The sequence below is a fragment of the Terrapene carolina genome, unplaced genomic scaffold (genome assembly GCF_002925995.2).
Source record: "Terrapene carolina triunguis isolate 2854851 unplaced genomic scaffold, T_m_triunguis-2.0 Scaffold67, whole genome shotgun sequence".
NCBI lineage: Eukaryota > Metazoa > Chordata > Testudines > Emydidae > Terrapene > Terrapene triunguis.
The window spans coordinates 34848888-34863391 of record NW_020664418.1 but is presented as its reverse complement, the minus strand read 5'-3'; the positions used below and the strand labels follow the sequence as shown (position 1 = coordinate 34863391).

General features: G+C 39.5%; 1 protein-coding gene and 1 non-coding gene across 2 annotated transcripts in view; one reads left to right on the top strand and one right to left on the bottom strand.

Moving 5' to 3' along the window:
- SH3GL3 (SH3 domain containing GRB2 like 3, endophilin A3) overlaps nt 1–14504 on the bottom strand; it is a 78466-nt gene that overhangs the window by 53882 nt on the left and 10080 nt on the right. The gene's annotated exons all lie outside the window — the stretch shown is intronic.
- TRNAR-CCU lies at nt 10230–10302 on the top strand. Its single transcript has one exon. It is a non-coding gene; the product is annotated as a tRNA-Arg (tRNA).

The following is a 14504-nucleotide window of genomic DNA, read 5'->3' as shown; positions in this document are numbered from 1 at the left end:
GAACCCACTTCCCTGTTGCGTGTTTCTCCGTTGACGGAGTCAAAGCACACGGTTGGGGTAGTGGTGGCTGCACCCCCTAGAATGGCATGCAGCTCCGCGTAGAAGCAGCATGTTTGCAGCTCTGCCCCAGACCTTCCGTTTGCCTCTCTGGCTTTGTGGTAGGCTTGCCTTAGCTCCTTAATTTTCACGTGGCACTGCTGTGCGTCCGTTATGGCCTCTGTCCTTCATGGCCTTTGAGACTTTTTCTAATATTTTGCCATTTTGTTTACTGCTACGGAGTTCAGCTAGCACTGATTCGTCTCCCCATATGGCAAGCAGATCCCGTCCCTCCCGTTCTGTCCATGCTGGAGATCTTTTGCAATCCTGGGACTCCATCATGGTTACCTGTGCTGATAAGCTCTGCATGGTCACCTGTGCTCTCCACGCTGGGCAAACAGGAAATGAAATTCAAAAGTTCGCGGGGCTTTTCCTGTCTACCTGGTCAGTACATCTGAGTTGAGAGTGCTATCCAGAGCGGTCACAATGAAGCACTGTGGGATAGCTCCCGGAGGCCAATAACGTCGAATTCCGTCCACACTACCCCAAATCCGACCCACAAAGGCCGATTTTAGCGCTAATCCCCTCGTCGGAGGTGGAGTAAAGAAACCGGTTTAAAGGGCCCTTTAAGTCGAAAGAAAGGGCTTCGTCGTGTGAACGTGTCCAGGCTTCATTTGATTTAACGCTGCTAAAGTCGACCTAAACTCGTAGTGTAGACCAGGCCTAAGTCTCTGCTCTCATTTCATCCCACTCCACCTTCAGATCCTCTATTCTAACTGCTCAGGATCTCCTTCCATGCTGCCCCTTACACCTGAAACGGGTTCCACTTCCCATGGACCAAGCATTCTCTCTTTTCCCTCCTTCTTCAAAGGCCTGATCAATTGACCATTGAAGTTAACTGGAAGACTCTTGTTGACTTTAGTGCACAATGGAAATGCCACCTTAAAACTTACTCTATCTGCAAAGCCTTCATGTGTTGATCTCACCAATGTTTCCCTATTTTCCTGTGTCTGCGGTGTTGTTGCTCCAGTTATTATATTCATTAATACCATTTAGACTGTAAGCTCTCTGCAGAAGGGATCTTACTTTCTGCCCACATTGCAAAGCACTGTAGTTGACAATTGTCTATTGTTAGAGCTTTAGCAGAGTTTCCGTCTACTCAGCAAAGAGTTTTATACTCATACTGTAGCCTCTTCTAGTCTGAGTTAAAGCTTTCATTATTCTTGTCATTAATAAATTAAGATCAAATATTTTTACTGATTCAAAAAACCTAATGCTTTTCTGCATAGTAAAAATAATTGGGCACAACAGTAACCTAAAACCCTGTTTTTGAGACGCTTATCTCCTATATGTTGGTGCCTCACTGTCTAAAATAAATTAATATTACCTTACCTGCACAGTGTTTCTACATTTCTGTCATTGTCACAGGGCAGTTATCAATTCCTCCTCCATCTAGCAAGTATTCTTATTGAGCTAGCGCGAGTATAAGTAGTATAGCTGCAGTATCACAGGCAGTGCCAGTGGAGGCACGGCTTTGCCATGCTGAGCACCTACCCACTGGTTTCAGGTGGGTTTGTACTTAGCCATGCCACCGCTGTTGATGCCCATGCTAATGCCGTTACACTAATATTTATACTTGTGCTAGATCCGTGAGATCTAGAGTGAATATACCTACACGAGCGGGGAAATCACACTGCTAGCTCAGGTGCAGACATAGCCTAGCTTTAAGCCCATTGATTTCAGTTGGGCCCATTGATTTCAGTACATGCTTTAAGCTAGGTACATCGCTTTTTAGTACCTTGTTGAATCAAGGCCATAGTGATGTGCCAGTGTATTGCTGGGTATCTACCACAAATACGATGTGTAGCATTAAGTCTCACATGGACATTTCAGAGAGTTGTGATTAACCTGCAACATTTTTCTGCTTAAAGGAACATAAGCTGGATTTCAAATCAAAGAGTAAAAATAAAAATAAAAAAACCTAGTTAATTAAACATGAAATATTACATAGCATATGAATCAGGGCCCATGTGTGTAATGGGTAACTAAAATACTTAACAGGTTTCAGAGTGGTAGCCATGTTAGTCTGTATCAGCCATAAAAATGTTGGCATACTGTGGGGCCATGCAGGTACCCATAGCAGTGCCACAGTATGCCAACATTTTTATGGCTGACTTAGAACGTTTCCTCACCTCTCGTCCCCTAACGCCCCTACTCTACTTGCGCTACATTGATGACATCTTCATCATCTGGACCCATGGAAAAGAAGCCCTTGAGGATTCCACCATGATTTCAACAATTTCCATCCCACCATCAACCTCAGCCTGGACCAGTTCACACAAGAGATCCACTTCCTGGACACTACAGTGCTAATAAGCGATGGTCACATAAACACCACCCTATACTGGAAACCTACTGACCGCTATACTTACCTACATGCCTCCAGCTTTCATCCAGACCACATCACACGATCCACTGTCTACAACCAAACTCTAAGATTCAACCGCATTTGCTCCAATCCCTCAGACAGAGACAAATACTTACAAGATCTCTATCAAGCGTTCTTAAAACTACAATACCCACCTGCTGAAGTGAAGAAACAGATTCACAGAGCCAGAAGAATACCCAGAAGTCACCTACTACAGGACAGGCCCAACAAAGAAAGTAACAGAACGCCACTAGCCGTCACCTTCAGCCCCCAACTAAAACCTCTCCAGCCATCATCAAGGATCTACACCCTATCCTGAAGGACAATCCCTCACTCTCACAGATCTTGGGAGACAGGCCAGTCCTCGCTTACAGACAGCCCCCCAACCTGAAACAAATACTCACCAGCAACCACACAACAAAACATCTAACCCGTTACCAACTCTGTCCACATATCTATTCAAGGGACACCATCATAGGACCTAATCACATCAGCCACACCATCAGAGGCTCGTTCACCTGCACATCTACCAATGTGATATATGCCATCATGTGCCAGCAATGCCCCTCTGCCATGTACATTGGCCAAACTGGACAGTCTCTACGCAAAAGAATAAATGGACACAAATCAGATGTCAAGAATTATAACATTCAAAAACCAGTCGGAGAACACTTCAACCTCCCTGGTCACTCAATTACAGACCTAAAAGTTGCAATTCTTCAACAAAAAAACTTCAAAAACAGACTCCAACGAGAAACTGCAGAACTAGAATTAATTTGCAAACTGGACACCATTAAATTAGGCTTGAGTAAAGACTGGAAATGGATGGGTCATTACACAAAGTAAAAACTATTTCCCCATGCTAATTTTTCCCCTACTGTTACTCACACCTTCTTGTCAACGGTTTGCCATCCTGATTATCACTACAAAAGTTTTTTTTCTCCTGCTGATAATAGCCCACCTTAATTGACTAGTCTCGTTAGAGTTGGTATGGCAACACCCACTTTTTCATGTTCTGTGTATATATATATATCTTCCTACTGTATTTTCCACTGCATGCATCCGATGAAGTGGGTTTTAGCCCATGAAAGCTTATGCCTAAATAAATTTGTTAGTCTCTAAGGTGCCACAAGTACTCCTTGTTCTTTTTGCTAAAATACTTAAAACATTTACATCATAATTGATTCTTGAATGCACCTAACTGCAGTGCATTATTCATGAAAACCCAGTTTCCCTGCTGTGATTTTCATGAGCAAGGAGATTCCTGATTATTGGACAGCTTTCACAGAATATTAAAAGGCCATTTAAAATCAGCTCTGGTCTAATAGCACAGCTCAGCATATTTGTAAATAAAAATATATAAAGAAACAGGGAATGTTGGACCATATCCCAAGGACCTTGCTCACTCACTGTTTCTTCCTTTGCGTTATTCCTCAGACACATTCCAATGCCAGTGTGTCCAGACCCTAAAGTCCTTTCACACTGTCTTTTCACATCTTACTGACTTCAGTGGGAACTTTGCCTGAGTAAGGACTGAATAAAAGCTGAGTAGAGAGCAAATGATTTCACCCATTTGTGGGGAGGGGGCTAGTTTAATTCTGTTTTCCATAATGCCAAAGTAAATCAGGATCAACTTCTCTGAAGTCAGAGGAGTAATTCCAATGTAAATTTGATGTAACAATCAGCAGGATTGAGCCCTACATGTTTTATGTTGTGTTTTTCTGCACCAGTACCGTTCTGTTGGTAGTAGCAATGGTGGGAGGGCTACTGTGGACAAGATGCATACATTTCTAACACTGTCCTCTACCTCTCTGCTCAGAGCTTATGAATTCCCTAGTGTAGACAAGGCCTAATTTAGTCTGTACTCCAGAACAGTAAACCCAGAGGGATGTTTTTTCAACACTGCAAATAATCAAGAGCGACATTTTTAATTTTGAAAGTCCCAGTGCAAGTGAACTTGTGCCCCCGGCATGCATTTATTTATTAAGCTGTAATAAGAAACTTCTTGATAAAGATGTAGCTCAAAGGGATGATTTTATCACATCCATTTAAGTGATATTGTTGAAGAAATGTCTTCAAGATGGGCAGGTCCAATATGCCCAGATGAAGTGTCACACTTTCACCATGCAAGATTGTCAACTAAAATAAAATTAATTAAAACAAAATAAAAACATGCCCATGTAGCTTGGTCTGATTCTTAGTACAGCCTTTTATTGTCTTTGGTTCTACAGAGACAAATTCCATTGTAACTGCTATTTACAAGTAAATACAATGAATTAACTTGGAACTGAAAAAAAATCCTAGTTTTAGTTTTGACAGATTTTGAATTAATTTCTCTCTTTATTCAAACACTAATCCCCCAGTGCTATCCCAATATTCTATTCAGCGACAAGCAGCAAATTAATTCTGTGTGCATGAAAAATTGATAATCAGTTGACAAACTATCTGGCAACAAACTCTATTTATTGCTCTTCTAGAAAGTATTTCCTTCTTTACAAAAAAAAAATCAAGAAATAGTTGTAGATGGCTTCATCCCTAAAGAAATAGCTTATTGATCCCACCCCCACCCCCCCCACATAATCTGGTATTTAAAAATGTTGCTTACTGTTTCAGCATTTATTTACCTTTTGAATTTTATTAATTCTCTTGATAATTGTTTCTCATCCCCATTATTTTGGTTGAGGCAGCAGTACCTAGGTATAATTTCTTACTTTTTGAACAGGGCTGGCTTTAGGGTTTCTGCTTTTAGGGTACTGGTAAAACACCCCTTACCTAACCTCTGTCACTCATACTGTTACTGAACATTCTACTGACACTAATATTTTGTCACTAACACTAACAACGACCTGTTCTGCTACAATGAAAGAACCAACCCTGCCTTTAAATTATCAAGACTTCCTTGTCTGTTTTGCTTTTGAGTTCTTGAAGTCTCTTCGGTTTCTCTTTTAAAAATGGCTGGCCTTTTTTCAGAATCCAAAAATAACCTTTCAGTTCAAGGATACAATGTTCGAACAATAAAGCAGTGCTTCTTTCTGCTCTTGTGCCCTTTACAAAATAATTGACATAAGTTGTTTTATAGGCAAAGATTTTGAAAGTAAAAATCCAGATGAGAGTTTCTGACAGTAGCCCAATGCAATTCCCAGTGAAGTCAATGACAGTCTTTCAGCACCTCTGGCTTTAATGGGAGTTGGATGTGGGCCTCGGTGAATTGGGAAGGAACCTAGGATGTCTGCTCTCTGTACTGATGCCGCCCCGAGGCTAATTACAGTTCTCATGTATTATTTAAAAAAAACAAAACCTCCAGTCTCAAACATTACTGTGACTGCTGAGGGTTCTATGCATTCCACAGCACAATTCAATAACAAAAACCAAAACAAAACACAAGTAAGCTTGCTGTTTGCATCACTGTCCCCAGTCCCACCTCAGCTGCTACTGTTGCGACTGCTATTGAGATAAGGAAGTCACTGCTTCTTCTTGCTTTACTTTATTGCTAAACCAAGCCCGTGGTTCAACTGTCACAACTTTGTTACATGCAATCCTGCACGCAGAAACATATGTATGCCTGGCTTGTGGCTCTTAAGCCTTAGCATGGGTGGTTCAGATCTGCATTGCCCAGCCAGGGTTCTGCTTCTCCATCCCTCTTTGCCTCCTTTTTCGTATCCTGCTTTCAGGATGGGTGGGAATGGGTCCAGGAGCATGCAGTCCCTGATGTGGTGTGCCGCTTTTGTGCTGTGGGGCAAGCGGTGGGGGGTAGGAAAGATTCTTGTTTACTCCTCCACATCTGTGCAGCCAGGCGGGCCCATAGCATATAAGACACCCAGAAACTGATTTTCAAACAGTGACCTCCTTCTATGTTTGTGAAAAGTTGTGTGTGAGAGCACCTAGGTACACACTTGGCAGCACTAATTCCTGAACAGGTGGACAAATGATTTTAACACCTGAGTGTCCACCAACTGCACATGTAGCCAGGTAAAGCTCGATGCATGGACAAAGAAGAAATCGTAATTGAGGCCCCTTTGAAAGGCAGCCCTGAAATATGTTAGTGCAAGAGATCGAGAAGCATTTCAACCCCTGTGCGGGCACAATGCCTTGTAGTCAAAGATTCCTACTGAAGACCAGTGAGAGAAAGGGATAAATGTGCTTTGCTATAGAGCACAGCTGAAGGAATATAAAATAAGAACATTTAACCACAACTCAAGAGATCACTTAAATCTAAATCACTGGAGCTCACAAAACTGCTTCCAATGGGAATTTTATGATAGATATATTGTAGAGACATAGTGAAGCCATGGATGCGGTCTTGTACATTCTGACCAAATGATAAGGTGATCAGAAAACATCTATGGAAATGAGCTCATCATTTATTAATAATCTTTACAACTTTAAGATAGTTCACAAACTCACTCATGAAGTGGTTTTGAGATTTCAAGAGTCTTTGTGGAAAAATAAATGAAAGAATTAAAAAAAAAAAAAAAAACTGGGATCAGTCAACACCCAAGTCCCTTTGCTAAATCAGCTCATGGTATTTGTTTTAATATAAATTTGATTCCTGACCCAGACATCTATTCAAATATATTTTCAATGTCTGCTATACTTGCTTGGTATTCAATATTTTTGTGGAAGATGACAAAAATCATTCAATATTTGTCATTGTTCTTCATTAAGACTTTAAAAAGGACATGTTCGTTTGAGTAATCCTTGCAGACAGCCTGAATGAATTTTTCTAAATGAATTAAATCTAAGCACGTATTGCAATTTTTATGTGTACTGAATACTAGAAAGGCAAAAAAAAAAAAAGGCACAGGCTGCACAGCACTACTGACTCAACATGAATGATAAGCTATGTTGGAGAGTTGTAATTGTCAGACTTAAAATTAATTCACTTTATTAAAAAACTCCAAGACAATAGAAATTTAACTTACTTTCATGCAACTTAGAACAGTTAGACTGTATGGGTGTGTTAAACATAAGAATTACTCTAGTTTCATCTGTTAGAATACCAGAAACTGTTAGGGGAGTTATAGTTTTATTGCTTTGTGCATGTCAGAATACTTATTAAAAAACAGTTCATTTGATACATTTAGCATGTTACATGAGAAACTGAACATATAAAAATACTCCATCTTGTAATGCAATGGCAACATCCTTAGGGTTGCTGTATGAATGAATTAAAAGATATGCCATGTGAATCGATTAAATTAGCCCTTTTTGCCACATCATTTCTCTTTTTGAACTGCTTGTCCACTAGATCCTTTTCAGACTCACTGCTTCCCAAGATACAGCCCCCTGTTCTGTATGTCTGGCCTACATTTCTGGTTCCCAGATGTATAACTTTGCATTTGATTGTATTTAAACACATTTTGTTTGAATGAGCCCAGTATACCAAGTGAACCGCTTTGTATGGCTGCTCTGTCCTCATCAATATTTACCTTTCTGTCAATCTTCGTGTCATCTGCAAATTTTATCAGCATTCATTTCATATTTAATTCCAGATCATTGATGAAAATGTTGAATAGTGTCAGGCTTCGTACCAATCCATGCAGAACCCCACTAGAAACACCTCCATTCAATGATAATCCCCTACTGACAACTTTTTGTAGTCTTTTTGTCAATTAGCCAGTTCTTAATCCAATTTACAAATGTCTTCTTTCTATTCATGCTACTAATATTAGTATTTACTCTGGCACTAAACCTCAAATAACTCAAAGAAAGGGGTTAGGCTTTCTGGTTATATATTTTAGCACACACAGGACAAATGCTCATAACTCAAAATATTCCAACTAATCTTCTTGTATTTTATGCTGAATCACTGTGGAGTATTGCTAAGGACTGCTTAAAGGCTGCCATCTCTTCCCCCTCTCTCTCTCCAGTGGTGACTGCAGATACTGGTGTAGTTATATCATATCTATAGTTTGTGGAGCACGTTGGGATCTTTAGATACAAAGTGTTATTTAAAAGAGAGCCACAAAGCTTAACTTTGGAGCCAAACTTCCCTGCAGTTTGGGAGCATTCTGAATGTGGGATTTTGGTTCAGGCCCACCTCTAATATATACAGCACTTATCTGTATCAAGATGTACATTACAAAGCCAAAATGTAACAAGTTAGTACCTCACCCACCTTGTCTCTCAGGCTATCTTTTATTGGAACAACTTCTGTTCAGACTTCACACCTGAAGAAGAGCTCTGTGGTATGTCTACATAGCAACTAGATATTCATGGCTGGCCCATGGTAGCCAAGTCAGGATCACAGGGTTGGGGCTGTTTCATTGCTGTGTAGATGTCTTGGATCGGGCTGGCGCCCAGGCTCTAGCGAGGCCTGAGCCCCACAAGCCTGAGTTTGTCCTCAACTACAAAGAGTGTAAATCACACCCTTCAGGGCTTGATCCAATAACCACTGAAATCAATGGGAGTTCTTTAACTAATTTCAGTTGGGTGTTGGGTCAGACCTTTGAATAGCTTTTAACATTTCCAAATATGAGCCATAATCTCTTTTTATAGATCATCGCAATTTTTTTTATTGTGGATAAGCAGCAGTTTCCACCAATTCTTTTTACTAATTGAAAGTCCTCAAAGAGGAATACAAACTATAATATCAAAATGTGTTGTTTGACTCTATAAAAATGGATCATCAAACCTCAAAGGATAACTACTAGTGAATTTATTAATGGCTTATGAACCATACAAAATATCTGAAGCTGTAACTGGATTTAAAAAGTCAAGATACTTCACTTTAAAAAAACTGGTAAGGACTACCCCTTTGAAGGGATAAAAGGTTACATTCCCACTGAATGTGCTGTAGGAAAATATACAATCAAAACTAGAAAAGATTAATTGATCTGGAAATATAGCTTGACTCCTAGAGTAATCAAAATAGAGATAATTGGTGGAAAGACTTTGAATGAATCTCTATAAAAATAAAGTATTTGAGGGCAGAGAAAACTGGGGGCAATTACCTTATAAAATGGAATGATGACTGGAAGAGCAAATAGGCTAGACAGCATGTTAAGGAGGTATAAAGGGCTCACAGCTAGAAAAACAAGCAAAGTAACTAATGACAATAAGCCAGCTTCTAACACAGAAGTATCATTAAGGCTGCCAATTTTGCATCATTTTTCACTTTCCTCCAATTAATGTATATTGTATTGTCCCAGAGAATTCTGTGACAAAACAGGCCTTATAATTAAGCATTGCAACCTGTTGTAGCATTGGGTATGTGAGTGAATTTTATCTTAAAGAGTCACAAACAAAACCAAGGAGACACAGTCCTCTTCAATTTTGTCCCTCAGAGGAAGGCAAAAAGAAAACTGCATTTTCTAATGTATATATACAGACACTTGTAACATCAACTGACAAAACTGCGTGCTTTTGTTGGTCTACAATCTGGAAGTTTGGCAAATTCATTCATTTTAAGCCACTGAATACATGAGAAAATCTGAAACTTGAAATTCTATCAATTGCTTGGGACTTTGGGATGTGGGGTAGAATTGACTGTGAAATCCTTAACAAAACATATCCACCACAATCTCTCCACTACCCGGAAGATAGTCCCTAACATCCAATCACAACATAGTGATCAAACCAACAGACAAAGAGGGTGCCATCATCTCAATCGTGATGACTATGTCAACAAGGCCAACCAACAACTCCTCAAAACCACATACTATAACAAACTTAAAGAAGATCCCACACTACAATTCACACAGGAATTTAAGGACATAATCAAATCCTTCCCCAAACAACTCCAAGAGAAACTCAACAATCTCATGCCCCAGTGGCCTAATGGATAAGACGTTGGCTTCCTAAACCAGAGATTGTGGGTTCAAGTCCCATCTGGGGTGAAAAACTCCTTAATTGGGGAGGAGGGATCGCTCAGTGGTTTGAGCATTGGCCTGCTAAACCCAGGGTTGTGAGTTCAGTCCTTGAGAGGGCCATTTAGGGAACTGGGGTAAAAATCTGTCTGGGGATTGGTCCTGCTTTGAGCAGGGGGTTGGACTAGATGACCTCCTGAGGTCCCTTCCAACTGTATGATTCTATGAATCCACCCCAGGTATCTTCTACATGCTTCCCAAGATACGCAACCCAGGCAGCCCTCATATCTGGCCATGGCATTCTTACTGCAGGAATGTCAGGACTCATAGAAGCCATCCTCAAACCACTCACCACACAAAGGGCCAGTTTCCTCCAGAAGACAGCTAATTTCCTCCAAAAACTGTGCAACACTAACAACCTCCCTCAGGACACCTCCTTGCCACCATGGACGTCACACCTCCCTATATGCCAACATCCCTCACCATGATGGCAGCACTACCTGCCTCAGATATCTACAAGATAAAGGACACTGCTCAGAAATCCTCTCCAAACTCATCCATTTCATCCTCACCCATAACAATTTTACATTTAACAACAAACACTTTATCCACCATGGGAACAGCCATGGGTTCTAGGATGGCTCCTCAATAAGCCAACCTCTTCATGGACCACCTCGAGAAAGAATTTCTGAACAAATGTGCCACAAAACTAGTTATATACCTGAAATGCCTCAATGATATTTTCATTCTCTGGACAGGTGACCTAGACTCCCTCATGGATTTCCATCACAACTTCAACCACCACCACCCATCGCTCAAATTCTCTCTGGAGCACTCCCACACCAGCATGAACTTCCTGGACACAATGGAATGCTTCAACAATGGAATGCTATATACAAGAAACCCAAAGATCATCACACTTACCTCCACAGATCCAGCAATCAGGCCAGATACACCAAGAAATGTTATTTATAGCAGGGTACTCAGATACTACAGAATATGCTCACAAGAAGGAGGAGCAAAACAAATATTTGGAATAAGAAGGCACAGACACAGAGGGCCAATTCTGACTAGAGAAAGCATGCACTAGAGAAATTCACATTTCACTCTGTGTGTCTTCTGTTGCATTTTCCTCAGAAATTGAGATTTCTGCCCATTTATTTTTTCCTTGCTTAATTCAATAGCCTGAGTTTCCCAGTGATGATAACCTTGGCAATATTCCAGAGTATGTTTCCAAGCAACTGCAAGGAGTGGAGTTAGATTCTAAGTGATCCTGGAACATCTTTAATTTGATAAAATGGAGCATTACCCATTGAGTTCTTAGTCTCCAATATTCATCTGAACATGTGGCACTATTTTATTTGAATGACAGATTCATGCTGGATTACAAGGAACTCTTATAAAAGAGGCTACAATACCACTTAATATGAGTGCATTAGGATTAGTGACAGTATAGGGAATATGAAACTAATTTATTTTGATGGTGCATTAAAATTAAGGCTTAAATAAAAATACTCCTCTTCCTCCCACTCAACCAAACACAGAGAGAAAATAGCCTTCAGATTCCTTTCAGTCAACTTTGTATTGATATTTTTTTTTAACCCTAAAGCTGCAAATCAACGTCACTTGCGTTTCTATGCCTGTCTTTCCAACTACACGCCATTAATTTAATAGGAAGGGGAAATGAAACACTGAGGAGAGAGGCATGGAGATTCAGGCTAGCATGAATGTAAATTACATAATAAGAGGGGGGAAGTTCCATTGAGTTGCAGCATTGTAACTGACGGCAGATCTTGGCCACAGCATGTGTGTGTTGGGGCTGCAGGGAAGGGTGAGAAAAATGCCAATTTTTTGCTATTTTGTTTGTTTTTACTATATTTCATACTTTTTGCACAGCTATCTAGTTTGAATCAGCTAATGTTCTTAGTATTTTACTTAGAAAATTATAGTAAGTGAGGAATATTTAGCTTTTGAAAGATCACAAAATGAGAAGCTAGCAAACTCTGTGCTGAGTAAATTCTGAGAGTCAGATTCTCTCCACGTTTACAACAACACACTTCTATTGACTTCTGTGGGATTTACACCACTGCAAATGACAGCAAAATTTGACCTGTTTTCTTTTAAAATCTTATCATGACTTTCTTAGGAAGGGATTTCTAGATAGCAAAATGAAACTGCTAGCGCTGAAGTGGATGAAAAGTTCTAGGCTTTGATTAATAATTTACTTTCCTCTTTACTGTGACAGAAGCCAGACTGAGAAGTGTTATATCCTCTTCTGGAGATAGAAAACAAGTGCATACTGGTGGCATTCTGTGACTTAGGAGACAGTGAGACCACCTTTCAAAGTTCTGTTTCTATTTCTACCAACAGGAAAATAAAGAACAAGTATAGAATTGTGAATGGGAGCAACAACCTGAGACAGATCTCCTATATAATTAGATAGATTCTGGTTAATCACTACCTGAAAATCCTAGCTCTTAAATTGTCACTTGACAGTAATAGAATCATTTTAAAATCAGAAATGTTAAAGGAAAGGGCCAAATTCATCCCTGCTGTAATTCTGATTAAATCAATGCAATGATACCAGCAACAAATTTGGGCCAAAATATTTATATGAAGGTCATACCCACAGTTTTATGCCAACCAGCAACTGCATGCAAAATTTAATGAAGGGGGGGGGAATATACTGAGTGGTGGATTGTACCTTTCTACGCTGACCCAAATCCCATTTAAGTCAGAAGGCAGTATTTCTAACTGAAGGGCACTGGATTTGGAGTAAAGACACAATAAATCTAATACTGACTTTGCCACTGATGTGCCATATGACCTTGAACAAGTCACTTCACTGCCATGTACCTTAATTTTCCCATCTGTAAAATGGGAACAATGATACTACCTTCCTTTGTAAAGCACTTTGAAATCTATGGAAGGAAAGGGCTAGTTAAGAACTACTATTATTAAGCATTGCTTATATTAGAGTCATAATATTCTATTTCATTAAGCTTCAACAAAGAGAAGAGGAAAATTTCCGTTCCTTTTGGCTATAAATCTCTAATACAAACATGTACACAAAGATCACGGAAACAGCCATTCATGGGAAAAAACCCTAGATTTCATATAAGGTCACAGCCTCCATACTTAGTCACAGTTATACTCTCTTCCTAACTAGATTAATGTCACTACAGTGATGGCTCTTTTGTACGTTTCATTAACCTAGGTACAATATAAAAAAATATAGTTTAATTAGCGTAGTACAGAAACAGAACTTATTCTCATCAGAGACTCAAAGCCCTGTTCTTTGGAAAGGCAGCATGCAAGGCCAAGTTATTTTTGTGTTTCACTTAAAGTATCTCAATTATCAACAGCAGTGTAAGAAATTAAAGGATATCTGCTCACATCAATGCATAGGAGTAACTGATATTAACTTTAGTAAAAATGTGTATGATGATGATGAGAGAACAGGGCTGTATAGTGTAGAATTCAACATACAATGTGACAACGCTCAACAGTCCACTTTCTAATAGGGCCTGTTAAAAGTGTTATTAAAAAAAAAAAAATGTATCTTGTGCCCTTCATCTCCCAATTTTCTAAATGTTAAACCATAAGAGATCTCCAGAAGTGTCTTCATTTCTGTGGTGTGTGTGCACGAGATCCATTTATAATAAGAATGGAACAGAATACGGAGTTATCCTGTCCTAATATATAAACATGAAAGTGGTATTAATAGAAGAATAATTTTAACAACACAATTACAAATCAAGGCAGCAATTTTGTTACAAAAGGGGTGACGAAGGAGACATATTTTCTAACTTCTCAGGTTTCTTATATGTTTATATGGAAGTTACAGAGGGGCCTGATTCATGGAACGCACAATAAGCAGATGGAATATATATTTCAACTCATTCTTCACTTTAGTTTTGTTTTTAAATTGCAACTCTGTCATGCCCTTGAACACACAGGGATCTCCCATTTATGTCAACAGGAATGGTGCATATAGATTGAGGCAGTGAGGGGCAGATTCTGATCTTGCTTACACTGTTAGTATGCATATGTACCAATAAAAGAAACTACACTGAGTCACTGCAGATTTACCCCAGTGTAACTGAAAGCGGAATCTGTCCTTTTGTTTAAAATACGGCTTCTGGGCTAAATTCCGTATTGGTGTAACTGACAAGAGAATTTGGCTATGTTTAACAAATAAGTAATATTTAAGACAATAGATTCAAGTAGCA